Below are 13263 nucleotides of genomic sequence, written 5' to 3'. Positions count from 1 at the left end.
AAATTGAGGGGCAAAGTAAAATGGTGAAATATTTACTCTGCTTTTAGCTCCACCTATCTGGTATTATTGAAAACTATATAGTACCATATGTAGTCTGTTCCAGTCAGGAAAAAAATACTTCCAAAGATTAAAGCATTTAGTAATACAGGCAATTTTAAAAAGTTGATATTCATATTCCAATATTTTGTTGTAAGACAAAAAAAAAAAAAAAATGTTACTATAAAATGATAAAGTTCTTGTAATTAACATTTTAAATATTAACTTAGACCTCTTAATATTCAATGCAATATTAATTTAATTTGTATTAAGTTTATTTGTATTTTAAATAAATTGCACAATTTGTGAAGTACATACGGGGCAAAGTGAAATAATTTGTTTCATTTTTTAATAATTAATTCATTCACATTCTTCATTTAGTAATTCTCTTGTTTATTCATTTACTCATAAATTTTCTTATTCATTCATTCTTTTACTCGCTCATTTATTTTTCTTCATAGATTATTTGATTTATTTATTTAATTATTCGTTTATTAGTTCATTATCTTTTCATTTATTCATTCAACTTTTTATTTACTGATTCTTTTGATCAAAAATATGTTTTACAATCGAATAGAAAATATTTCATAAAAAATATTTTATTTTTCACTTTGCTTCATGAAAAATAAAAGTGAACATTTTCCATTTTTTTAAGACTCAAATTGACTGCCAAAAATTTAAAATTAAAAAAAAGCTGTTTTTGCGCAAGTTTTATTGTTAAATACAATGTTCTTTCTTTATGTACTGTAATTTTCAAAACCAATTTCCGATTTGTTCATTTTGAAAAAAAACTCAGTCTTCTTAACCATTTCACTTTGCCCCGCATTCCCCTACTTAAATTGAACACAATTACAAGAGCTCAGTTCTCCTGCTAACCATGCAAGAATATCATGATTTTCAATCTATTTTCCATCCTCGTCACCAGATGGCAAGCTGATACCTGAAATCGCAAGTCTCTAGGGAAGGGAAATTCCCGTTTTTGTTTGCAAACTGTCATCTGTATTTTGCGGACTAGTGGCACGAATTGTGAACTCAATTATTTTGCGATTTTTATGCTTGTTCATTATTCGCTCGACAGTTGGAAACTGAAGCTTCATCATGAATTTTAATGTAAGTTATCAAACTTTTTATTGGTCAATATTTCTACTTGCCGCTTTTCAGGTTGTTGTTATTTTTTAACCAACCTTAAAAAGGAAAGAAGGCTGAAAACATATACAGTTTAACTCTCTTAATACGACTATGTTTAATACGAAATCACGGCTAAAACGAATATTTTGTTTGTTAAGTTTGGTTTCCTATCTAATTACATGAAGAATTTCACGAATAATATGTACTCTAAATTGAAAGTGTTATCGGCTAAAACGAACAAAAGTTTCCGACCCTACTTAAAACGTTCCTGGTTGAATCCTGTAATTTTCTTTTTTAGATATTATTCATCATTTTGTTAGGTAGTAGAAGTCCCATTGTGTATCGAGAGGAAAATATTAAATATTTTGAATAGAAAATCATGCTCGTACATTTGTTTACCTGTGAATATTTTAACTCACTCGGAGATAAAATTGCTTCTCTTCCATTGTAGACTACAACCATTGAGATGAGATAAATGGAGGGAGTGAAGATCTTCATTCATAAATCCATGACCCCAAGTCACGTGACAGCTTTTACACGCAAAACGTAACAACTATTCGTCGTTGTTGATTCTCGTGACTTGGGGTCTGGTGGGCATTGCCGGATTGAGGGGAGGGCAGGCGGGGCTACTGCCCCGGGGCCTCAACAACAAAGGAGCCCCCACAATAAAATTTTTACAAAATATCCCGACTTTCACGGGTTGAAAATATCGGATACATACATACATACATATATATATATATATATATATATATATATATATATATATATATATATATATATATATATATATATCAAAATATTCGGATATATATATCGAAGTATCTGATAGTTCGAAAATATGATGATCTTTTCGAACCATGATTAGTGGCCTCCACACTTCCAAATCCGGCCCTGCTGGTGGGTCAGCTTTTGCTAAGCCAATAATTGCACTTATTCCTCCATTTACTAATTTCCAGGGCCTAATTACCAAATAGGCCATGGCATAGTGGCATAGAGCCCCCGCTCTTAAGGGGCACCCAAATGGCTAAAATTGTTTTTACGCAATGGCTAAAATTGTAAGGTTTAATTACTTAGGGGCGCCAAAAATGCGTTTGGCGTAGGGCTAAGGCCGTATCCAGAATTTTTTTGGGGGAGGGGCCCGGTTTCGCACATTGCCCAAGCACACACACATACACACAATATTTTTATGCGTGTATGTGTAGACACACATACACGCATAAAAATATTTAACACAGAAGTAAAAGTTCTAAACTCACTTATAGAACCGTATATGTCTTTTTTACTGACACAACTGTCATGTTTTTGTCTCGTTTTTTAATGCTCTCGCTATTTTTATTTTTATTTTATTCACTTTGTAGTGGCAAGAGAGTGGCCCTTTAAGTGGAATGTAGAATATCTTTTATTTCAGTGGGTACTGGGGATTAAAAATTTTTTTAAAATAGATATACAGATCTGTATTTTGAGGCCTTATATGGGGATAATTGAGACTACAGAAATATGAAGAAAAATAAGCAAACAAAACCTTTTAAAAGTTATGCATTCTTTTGCTAGTCAAGACCAATCAAAATAAAAATTGCTTGTTCGACAAATCGTTGACATAATCGACAGAGAAGAAAAGTGATGCGCGTCGTCATCTACTCATATTGGATTTTAGTGTAATTTGTTCTTGTTCATTGCCCCTCCCCCCATTTCATCAAATGCCCTTTTGTAAAAATTGTACAAAATGCTTTAAAAGAAATTGGTGTAGAGATTCAGAAAATAAGTAATGAAAGAGTAATATTCTGGCCATTCGGACAATTAATTCCTTATTTTCTTGATAAAAGAAAAATGAAGTACTTTTCGAGGAATTTCAAAATCTAAAATAATTTTCAAAGACTCCAGAACACTTGAAATTATTTAAAGCACTATATTTGCACTTTCCAGAAATTGATTGTACAGTCTTACAAAATGATTATTACTTTGAAAGACACACCTGTTTTAAGTTGAAAATAAATGAAACGAAATATATCTCTCAAAACAAATAATTTTTTCTCCATTCACAATTCACAAGTAGTGCAGAAAATGAAATAGAGTAACGTTATATTTGTAATAAGTGTAAAGAATATAAGTTTTTTTTGTGTAAGTGTTATATTTTTTTCTCATGCTTAAGATATTAACAGTATGCAGTAGAAGTTAACAGTATGCAGTTTGATAAAAACAAGCAATAACAAAAGAACTTCCAAAATAATGAATTCGGTATTAAATACATGGAAAGACATGAAACATATGAGTCACAAACATTTATCTTGAGAAATATGCTACAAAAACGCGAGAATCATGATTTTTGCATTTTTGACGCAGAATGTAATCAAGGATCTGAATTAGGTACATTTTGGTAACCAGATACTAGCCTAATCGGAAACCAGGGACCCGGCCCTTGGGGAGTCCCCAGCTCGAAATCGACATAGTGTAAGTTTTATATGAGTTTTGGGCAGGGCTGTGGAGTCGGAGTCGGACTGATTTTGGGGTAAAGGAGTCAGAGTCGGAGTTGTTAGAAAAAAAGCCGACTCCGACTCTGGGCTTCTTTTTTTCTTTCCTTTTCACTGACTCTCCTTGCATTTTTTAAAAACTGACTAATAATCGTTTCGATCACATGTATAAAAAGATACTAATGAGAAAATAATTGCCATTATGGCAATCAGCTAGCTTGAGTGCTTACCGAACTTTCTGTAGCCGTCCCCTAGTTTGCTTGCTTTTTAACTTAACCAATAGCAACTGTCAGCAAACGGTTTGTTGCCTAACATATTCAAGTAATCACTTTCAAATAAAAATAGAAATATAGTGTTTTGTTCGATCTCAGTTATAAAATAGTAAAAGAAACGTGACAAATTAGTAAGTCGAGGCCCGTAGCTAAGGTTGAAACGTTTAAGGGTGATCAGCAATTTCAAAAAAGTTCTGGCGCGAAAGCACGAATCCAAAAGATCCGATGAAATAATCTAATGTTTTTTTCTTTATTAAGACTATTTCTATAAGCTTGGTTCTCACTAAAAAGTATGGAACAAAATAAGTGTAAATGATTTCTTGATTACAACAATCAATAATCGCAGTTAATCTTAAAATCTTCATATTAAGGTTAGTTCTAAAGCAGCCAATAAAATTTAAATTAAAAATTTAGCGAAGAAGAAATATAGGTATAGTAAAAGCTATTCGTACAAATTGTATACCGCCGCATTTTGTGTAAAATTAGCTCCTGACGCATATGTGCCCTATTTTCGTTGAAATTTTATTGATGAAATATAATTTTAAATATATTCGCGAAAATTTTCAGAATTAAAATACAGTGAAGCACCGTTTATACGTTTCTCTTTTATACGTTTTTATCAATTATACGTTTTTAAAATTGGTCCCTGCAAAGTCTAATACACATTAACCTATACCTATTATACGTTTTTTCGTTTGTACGCTTTTTTCATACAGTCCCTTCAAAAACGTATAAACGGTGCTTATTTATATTTTTTATGAACTCTGAAATTAACTTTGAGTGTCATCTACGAGATGGGTGTCACCCGGGATAAACCACCCCCTCTCAAGAACTTGGATTTAGAAAAAAAACTTTTTTTCTCTCTAAGTTACAGCTTTCAAAAATTGAAAGCACACGATTTGATCAGTACCTATTTGTTAAACATTAAAGTGCGAGCATATTGGCGAGGTACGAAATTATCATAACGTGGAACCGTAACATGGGTACAAGCCAATTGGCGAGAAAATTCACCATACATTATTTGTAAATATACAGGCGAACCAAAAGACCTTTTATTTTTTCTATTTCGGACAAAGCCGTGCGGGTACCACTAGTTTTGAATAAAGGCAAACTTATATTGCTGTGAACTATATATTACTTGGCGAAAATATTAATATTTAAATGGTTTTCGATGCATTGATTTTTTTTAATTTTAATTTGTTTTTTTTATTATTACACCGTTGATACTACTTTTTAAAACAGAATTTTTGAAGTCGGCGAAAAACGATAGGTAAAATGATGATCCAAATTCAATAACAAATATAAATTTTAATGGACCCGGATTCTTCACTGGCAATCGCATAGGTTACATTGACAAAAACACATTTGTGTACTATAACGGTGTAAATTTTTCATTCTTAATTTCGAGTGGTTGTTCTGAAACATATAAACGAAATATGGGTTAGGTTACTCATCATTTCACCCATCCTTGTTCACCAACTTCAAAAATTATGTTTCAGAGTTAGTACCGATGGTGTTCCAAGAATAAAATCAATTTTTACTTTTCAATGCTATTTCCAGCTGCAGTTTTGAAGTCGGTTCTATTTTTTTTCTCCAAAAATCTATACTAATATTATAAAGAGAGAGAGCGGATTTTTCTGTGTTTATATGTTCGAGGTAATCTCCAAAACCACTGCAACGATTTGAAAAATTCTTTCGCTATATGAAAGTTGCATTCTTACTGAGTGACATAGGCTATAATTTATGCATACATGTAGTCATACTATTTTTTTTTAATCAGTAGTTTGTCTTCGCTACCAGTTTCTCTTTTTTGTGGCAAAAGGTAAAATTTGTGAATGAAGCGGACACTCAATCGGAGACTTTTGTTTACCACCGTAGCAGAGAATCAACGAACTATTAAAATATGATTGGTACATGAAAATCAGGAAATTATATTAATGTTGATCGGCATACTTGGTGGAACTGGAAAAAAATTAATAAATTCAACACTGTCCAAAAATTAATCAACAGGCTTTTGAGATGTTTTTTTGTACGGAACTTCCGGGAATTCACTTAGAGGTATAAAAACTGACCATTCCACGTTTAAACTACATTGAATACCTCCTCCAAAAAGTCTACGTATGTTTAACAGCAAAAAACGGGCAATTGGGAGAATTCCTTCAATAGGGTACTCATCAGGACTTCTCTTCAAGCTTTTAAAACTAAAGGCGATATCCCAATAATTTTATTGCACAACTTTAATGTGTCTAATCTTTTCAATTGAGTTCAACCCCAATTAAATTCAAAAAAGTAATATGATTTCGAGTATTGTTCTTACAGCACCAGCAGCAGATCAGTTGGCTCATAATCATTGCATCCCCATGGTCCCTGTACATTTCCTTTTGCAACTTCAGTGGTTACAATATCCAATGAAAATTTCTTATACCATCACCATCATCAAACGTACAACTATATGATACGTAGTGCAACGTTACATACGGGAAGATTGTATTGTTCAATGGGAATTACATGTTGGTATCTCTTGATCTGGAAATGAGATAAATCATTTTGTTTCAAGCCTCATAAAAGCGAAAAAATAATAATAATAATGCGTACTGTTCATTTTCAAATTAAATAATACCTTTATGATATTTGTTTAAGATAGATAGTTTTTTTTTTTAACCCGAACTAGGTCGGGACGGGCCTCTAGTATTTTTATGTTTCAAAACTATCTTTACAAGTGTTTAAACTACTGTATTAGGATTGGCAATAATGTTTAAACCAAGGCCTCCCCTGGGGAGGTGTTCCCCACCCCCCTCCCCATCCCCTTCGCTGCGCCACTGGGTATCATCGTAAACTACAGGGTGTCCTTAAATAGACTGATCGTTTTCAAAAATTTATAACAGGGAAACGGTTAATGATTAAAAAAATAGTTCCAGTCGGAAATTCATATGGCGGGCTGTAATTTTTTTTTCTCCCAGAGTTTCAAATTTTAGTTCAAAATTTTTTCAACAGATGGCGCTGCAGATTGTAAGCCCGAAAATCAAAGAAAGGTACTAAATTACATTATGAGGGCCGTGGTAGCCTGATCGGTAAGGCATTGGACTCGGGGCCGGAGGGTCTCGGGTTCGATCCTCGCTGGTCGAAGACCCACCGTCGTCATTAAAGGGGACTGGGCGACGTTAAATATACTCGTGGTCTCAATGTCCTCCAAGTAAAACGATACCTCTGGGGGTGCTAGCACCAGGTAGCTATTAGCTCTTGGACTAGTTCTAAATTCTCATTAACTGTTCGATCCGGTGATGGTGCTGCCATCTATCGGTATATAAAATAATGGAGGCAAGGCACTTAGTATGCAGTCCTCGACATAAATACAGTTGAAGTCAGTTGTGACTCTTAATAGGATAGGATAGGAAATTACATTATACGTTTGCGAAAAAATTTTTAATGAACAAAATTACATAACAATATTTTCAAAATGTTTACTGTCAGCTGCAACCGCATGTCACAATCGGAGGAAAAATCGGTAAATTACAATTCTTCATTTTTGACTTATGGGCTTACAATCTGAAGCGCCACCATTTTCCGGTTATAAATTTTTGAAAACAGTCAGTCTATTTCAGGACACCCTGTAGTTTACGATGGTACCCAGTGGCGCAGCGAAGGGGTGGGGGGGGGGGGGAACATTCCCCAGGAGGCCTTGGCTTTAACATTATTACAATCCTAATACAGTAGTTTCAACACTTGTAAAAATAGTTTTGAGCAAAAAAAAAACCCTCCCCAGAGGTAATTCTGGCTGCGCTAGTGATGGTACCCATCTGTTGCATTTTTTCATTCCACGTTATAAACGGGTGATGTAGTCAGATTTAGGGGGTCATTCCCCTCCCCCCCCCCCAACCTGCTGGAAAAATCCGAAATGACGGACCTGGATGTAGTTGTATTCAAGCTCGTGTTTTAGACTCTCCTTGCATTAAAGAAACAATGTAGTTGTTCATTTTGTTATTTTTTCCTATAAAATGTATAAAGTTTGTACCTTAGAGCAGGAATATATATGGAGGGAGCAAGTCCAATCAGTGGCTAAGCAAAAGCTGAGGACACTACTCCAAGTCACGTGACCGAACAACGACGAATGTTTGGCACGTTTTGCGTGAAACTAGGGAAAGAAACCTCATTTCTTTCAATGATTTGCTTTAAAAGCTATCACATGACTTGGGGTCTGTGGTTCAGGAAGAAAATCTTCACTCCCTCCATTTTATCTCTTCTCAATTGTTGGTCTATACCTGCCCCCCCCCCCCCTCGAGCCAAAGTGATGTCTCCTTACAACAACAGCTGTATATTTTATGGTAAAATAAATCAAACATTCTTGCATTTATGAATTATGCACTAATACTGACACAAATTGGTGCCTCGTTTTAAGTATTCAGAACATTTTTTTTTAGTGACAGAAATTATTAATTAAATTTCTACTTGGTTTGTTAAAAGTCTTGACGTACCTAGGGGTTGGCAAGAGTGACTCTCGCCAGGGCCACAACAGCAAAATCGGAGGCAATTTTCCAAGATTACGCCAATTTTTTTTAATAATTTTTACGTCAAGCATTATGATAATTTCTCGGCGAAAAAATTCGTAAGAATAGAGCTAGAAGGAGAAAAAAGAAGTCCCCAATGCTTAAAAATAAAAAAAGGAAGAATTTTGCATACATGGAGCATTTAATGGGTCAGCTTAATCTACACAACAGTAGCGTATCTGAAAGTGTTGATGAATGGCTTTCCACCCCAGATAAACCCCTCATCCCCTCCCCTTTTTTGAGAAAGGGGCGACTTTTTAACTCGATTTCGAAAGATATTTGAAACTTTCCTCAAATAAGATACATAAATGCATTCTATTATCAATTACATTTTAAATGGGGGAAAAGCTCCCCTCACAAATATTGCCAGACATGGTCTAAACATGGTCTGCGTTTTTAAAATGACTAATTACAAAACTTGCGGAGGGAGCGTTTCTCCTCTCTCTTCCGCTAACAACATTAAAGACTTAAGTTTTTAATTGGGCCGTGGTAGCCCGATCGGTAGAGTGTCGGATTCGGGGCCGGAGGGTCCTGAGTTCGAACCTCGATGGTCGAAGACCCACCGTCGTCATTAAAGGGGACTGAGCGACGTTAAATATGCTCGTGGTCTCAATGTCCTCCAAGTGAAACGATACCTCTGGGGGTGCTAGCACCAGGTAGCTATTAGCTCCTGGACTAGTTCTAAATTCTCATTAACTGTTCGATCCGGTGATGGTGCTGCCATCTATCGGTATATAAAATAATGGAGGCAAGGCACTTAGTATGCAGTCCTCGTCATAAATACAGTTGTGGTCAGTTGTGACTCTGAATAGGAATAGGAAGTTTTTAATTCAATTTCGAAAACTTTCAGAAGGAGAGTCATTGAAAATTCCTCTCCCTCATCATCGAAGATCGCCTTAAATTACGTTTCTGGCGACTCAATTTCAATAAATTTCCGCAGAGGGCCTTGAATTTCTCCTCCTCCTAACATCAAATTGCATTTTTCGAACTATAATTTCGACATATTTTTGGTTAACAATCCTCAATTTGGGGGTATCCCCTCTTCTTAAAATGATCGAAGATAATCGACAATTTTTCTATTTCGAAAAATTACCGGGGGAAGGCCGCAAACTTCTCCTCTCCAAACACCTAACATTACCAAAGATGGTCCAAAAAATAGGTTTATAAGATTGCAATATAGTTAATAAAATTATTAACTACATGAATGATAACTTTTTAGACTGTATAAACAGAATTAAGCTGCTAATAATCCTTAAAATATACACACAATTTAAATGGTTAGAATAAATATTTAATTAAATTAAAAGTTTGGTTATATCATATCTGGATGTCCCTTTCAGTAGACAAAACCGCACAAGTTTAGATATTCTGCTTTTTAGACTGTTTAACTTTTTAAAAACCATTCCGCATGTGTGTCCCCTTGTTTCAGAATTAATTTTATTAACTATCAAATGCTTATTTCTTGTCAAAAAAAAGAAAAATATCATTTGAAAAATATTGAACTAATATCACTGAGGGTATTTGCATCTTTAAAATAATTTTTAGTTTTTTTTTATTACCTATTATTTTAAATTAATTTATTTATGTTTTTGAACCTTCTTTTTAAAGTTTGAAATGCGAAAACCTAACTATTTTTATTATGTCCGTTCTCTCATTACTTTGTTTCTGAGCTATACATTTGCATCGTGTTTTCTACACTGCAAAAAAAAAAAATCCGGAACCGTTTCTGAGTAGTATATCGGGCAGCTGCGGTTCATGAAATTTTCAAAAAGGTTTCTGAGTATTTCGGAATCCGCCTTCTGTAATTTACAAAAACGTCTCCGAGTATTTCGAATCCTCTTTTTGTAATTTTCCAAAACGTTTCCGAGTGGGTCGGAAACGTTTTCGGAAAACACACCCGAGTCGGTATGGCAAGAGAGAGAGAAAGAATGCTAAAATTGGGAATTTTCTGCCTAAAGAGAAGAATAATACGAATGAAATTGAAATTGAAAGTGTGTTTTTGTTTCAGATAAAAGCTTTGATTGAGCGCTTGTGGAAACTAACCCCTCAAGTGTCATATTCCAAAACAGCTGAGCGCGCAGAGGAGTGCTACCGAAAATTCAAGGAAGATTCAAGTATTCTGAAAAGATATATAACTAGAAAGAAAGATAATGCTGAAAATGTGAATACTCGTACACTGCCGAAAGCCAGAAATATTTCTAATGAAACTAAAAGTGCGTTTTTGTTACAGGTGAAAGCTTTGATTAAGGGCGTGTCAAAAATAACGCCTCGAGTGTCATGCTCCAAAATAGCTGAGCGCGCAGAGGAGTTCCACCGAAGATTCAAGGAAGATTCGAGTATTCCAAAAAGTCATATGGCTAAAGAGAAATGGAACAATAATTGTTATAAAACTGCAAGTGCGTTACAGTTAAAAGCTTTCATTGAGGAATTAAGGAAAATAACCACTCAAAAGTCTTACTCCGAAATAACTGAGCGCTCAGAGGAGTTATACCAAAAATTCGAGGAAGATTTAAGTATTCCAAAAAGTCTTATGGCTAGAGAGAAAGAGAACAATTATTCCTATAAAATTGAAAGTGCGTATTTGTTACAGGTAAAAGCTTTGATTGAGGGCTTGTCGAAAACAACTCCTCGAGTGTCATACTCTGAAAAAGTTGAGCACGCAGAGGAGTTGCAACGAAAATTAACTGATTCAGATATTCCAAAAAGTCTTATGGTTCGAGAGATAGAGAACAATAATACTAATGAAACTGAAAAAGCACTTTCGTTACAAGTAAAAGCTTTGATTGAGGACTTAAAGAATATAACTCCTCAAGTGTCTTATTCCGAAGCAGCTGAGCGCTCAGAGAAGTTCCCCACAAAGTTCAAGGAAGATTCAAGTATTCTGAAACGTTATATGGCTAGTGAGAGAGAGAGCAATAATACTAAGAAAACTGAACGTGCGTTTTTGTTACAGATAAAGGCTTTGATTGAGCACTTGTTGAAAATGATCCCTCGACTGTCCTATTCCGACACAGTTGAGTACGCAAAGAAGTTCCGCCGACTATTCAAGGTTGTGAAATTTTTAATGATGTTTTGGGATGCGTACAATATGCGTAGACTTGAATCATCAGTGGAAAAGTTGATCGAGCTATTGCAATCTATCTTGGAAGACATATAAGAGTGACATTTTAGTCCAGTCAATGAAGGTAAAAAAAAAGGCTTTGTCGCAACTAATTTAGGGAAAGCTGAATTTTTGCAGGATGTTAGCAAATAAAGTATACACTAAAAAAATACAAAGTCCCGACCCCCACCCCTCTTGCTTTCTCCCCCACCCCCCTCCGAAACATTGCAAGAGCAGTACTATGATTATACATTTTTCGTTTCTAACAAAACTAATTAGGGGAAAGCTGAATTTTGGCAGGATGTTTGTACATAAGGTACACACTAAAAAGCCACAAAGTCCCGACCCCCACACCCCTCTCGCTTTCTCCCCCATCCCCCTCCGAAACATTGCAATAGCAGTAATATGATTATACGCTTTTTGTGTCACAACTAATTAGGGGAAAGCTGAATTTTGGCAGTGCGTTAGTAAATAAAGAAAACACTAAAAACACACAAAGTCCCGTCACCTACCCCTCTTACCCCCCCCCCCCTCTCCGAAACACTTAGACCATCAAGAGTAGTACTATGATTATTCGCTTTTCTTTTCGCAACTAATTAAGAGAAAGCTGAAATTTTTCACGATGTTAGTACATAAAGTGTACACTAAAATCTAGACAGTCCCAACCCCAACCCCTCTTGCTTCCCCCCCTCTCCTTCCGAAACATTGCACACTGATCAGTTCAGTACTATGATTATACGCGTACAGCTTGAAAATTTATGATGTTACCAGGGCGTTCCTTTTTTTATTTCACTCCTAACAATATTATAAACCAGTGGTGCCCAATCTAAGGGCCAGGTGCCGTATCCGGCCCGCGAAGCTGATCCGTGTTGCCCGTTGTTTTGTGAAATGTTACAACTCGAAGAGCACGATTAATGACAATGTTACAAATTGTTAGCCAGTTATTTAGAAATTGGTTTCTGAAAACATTGTTCGGGACCACTGTTATACACAAATTATGAAACATACACTTTTTTATGTAGTTAGCTCAGTTTCACCATTTTACCAACTTAATCATATACAGAAATCTCACAACAAAAACCAAAAAGTAACTTCAAAAAATTAATAGCTTTTTATCATTACGTCTTGAAAAGAAATGTTTTGAACGAAATTTATAGATAATAATATGATAATAGTCATTTTCTTGAAATGGGTCAACAATCTAATGACGTTCACTTAAAGTTTTTACTACCATAATGGAATTATTTTTTGCAAAAGTTTATAATTCGTTTGTGTCGGCGATAGTCCACAAAATAATGTTAATGCTTGGCTAACTATTTAATTTTTAAATAAATCAGGAATAGTATATTTGAACTGATTATTTTCTCGCAGCGGATATTATTAACGTTTCATATTACTTTTTGTTTTTATTTTTAAGTCTTATATCAGGGGCCATCTTCTAATATTTCGTTGGTTTGGTCCGAAATATTGTTACAATGCATTCCACTGCAGTGTCCACACATACACGTGCAATCGAACCTAGCTTTACGACAGATAAAGTTTGAAACACATAACCTTTTCAATTGCAAGATACTAATTGGAGAAGTTCACTTGAAGCAGAGGTAATCTTCATGAACTTAGGAATCAGTCTGTTGCATGAAGTATAATGCCAACCCCACTCTTCTAGGGGAAGTTTAAAACCTAACCAAGTTTGAATCTGGTGTTGACCCTAA

The sequence above is a fragment of the Uloborus diversus genome, chromosome 8, assembly GCF_026930045.1.
Source record: "Uloborus diversus isolate 005 chromosome 8, Udiv.v.3.1, whole genome shotgun sequence".
NCBI classification, from domain to species: Eukaryota; Metazoa; Arthropoda; class Arachnida; order Araneae; family Uloboridae; genus Uloborus; species Uloborus diversus.
Note: the sequence above shows the minus strand (reverse complement) of the source record.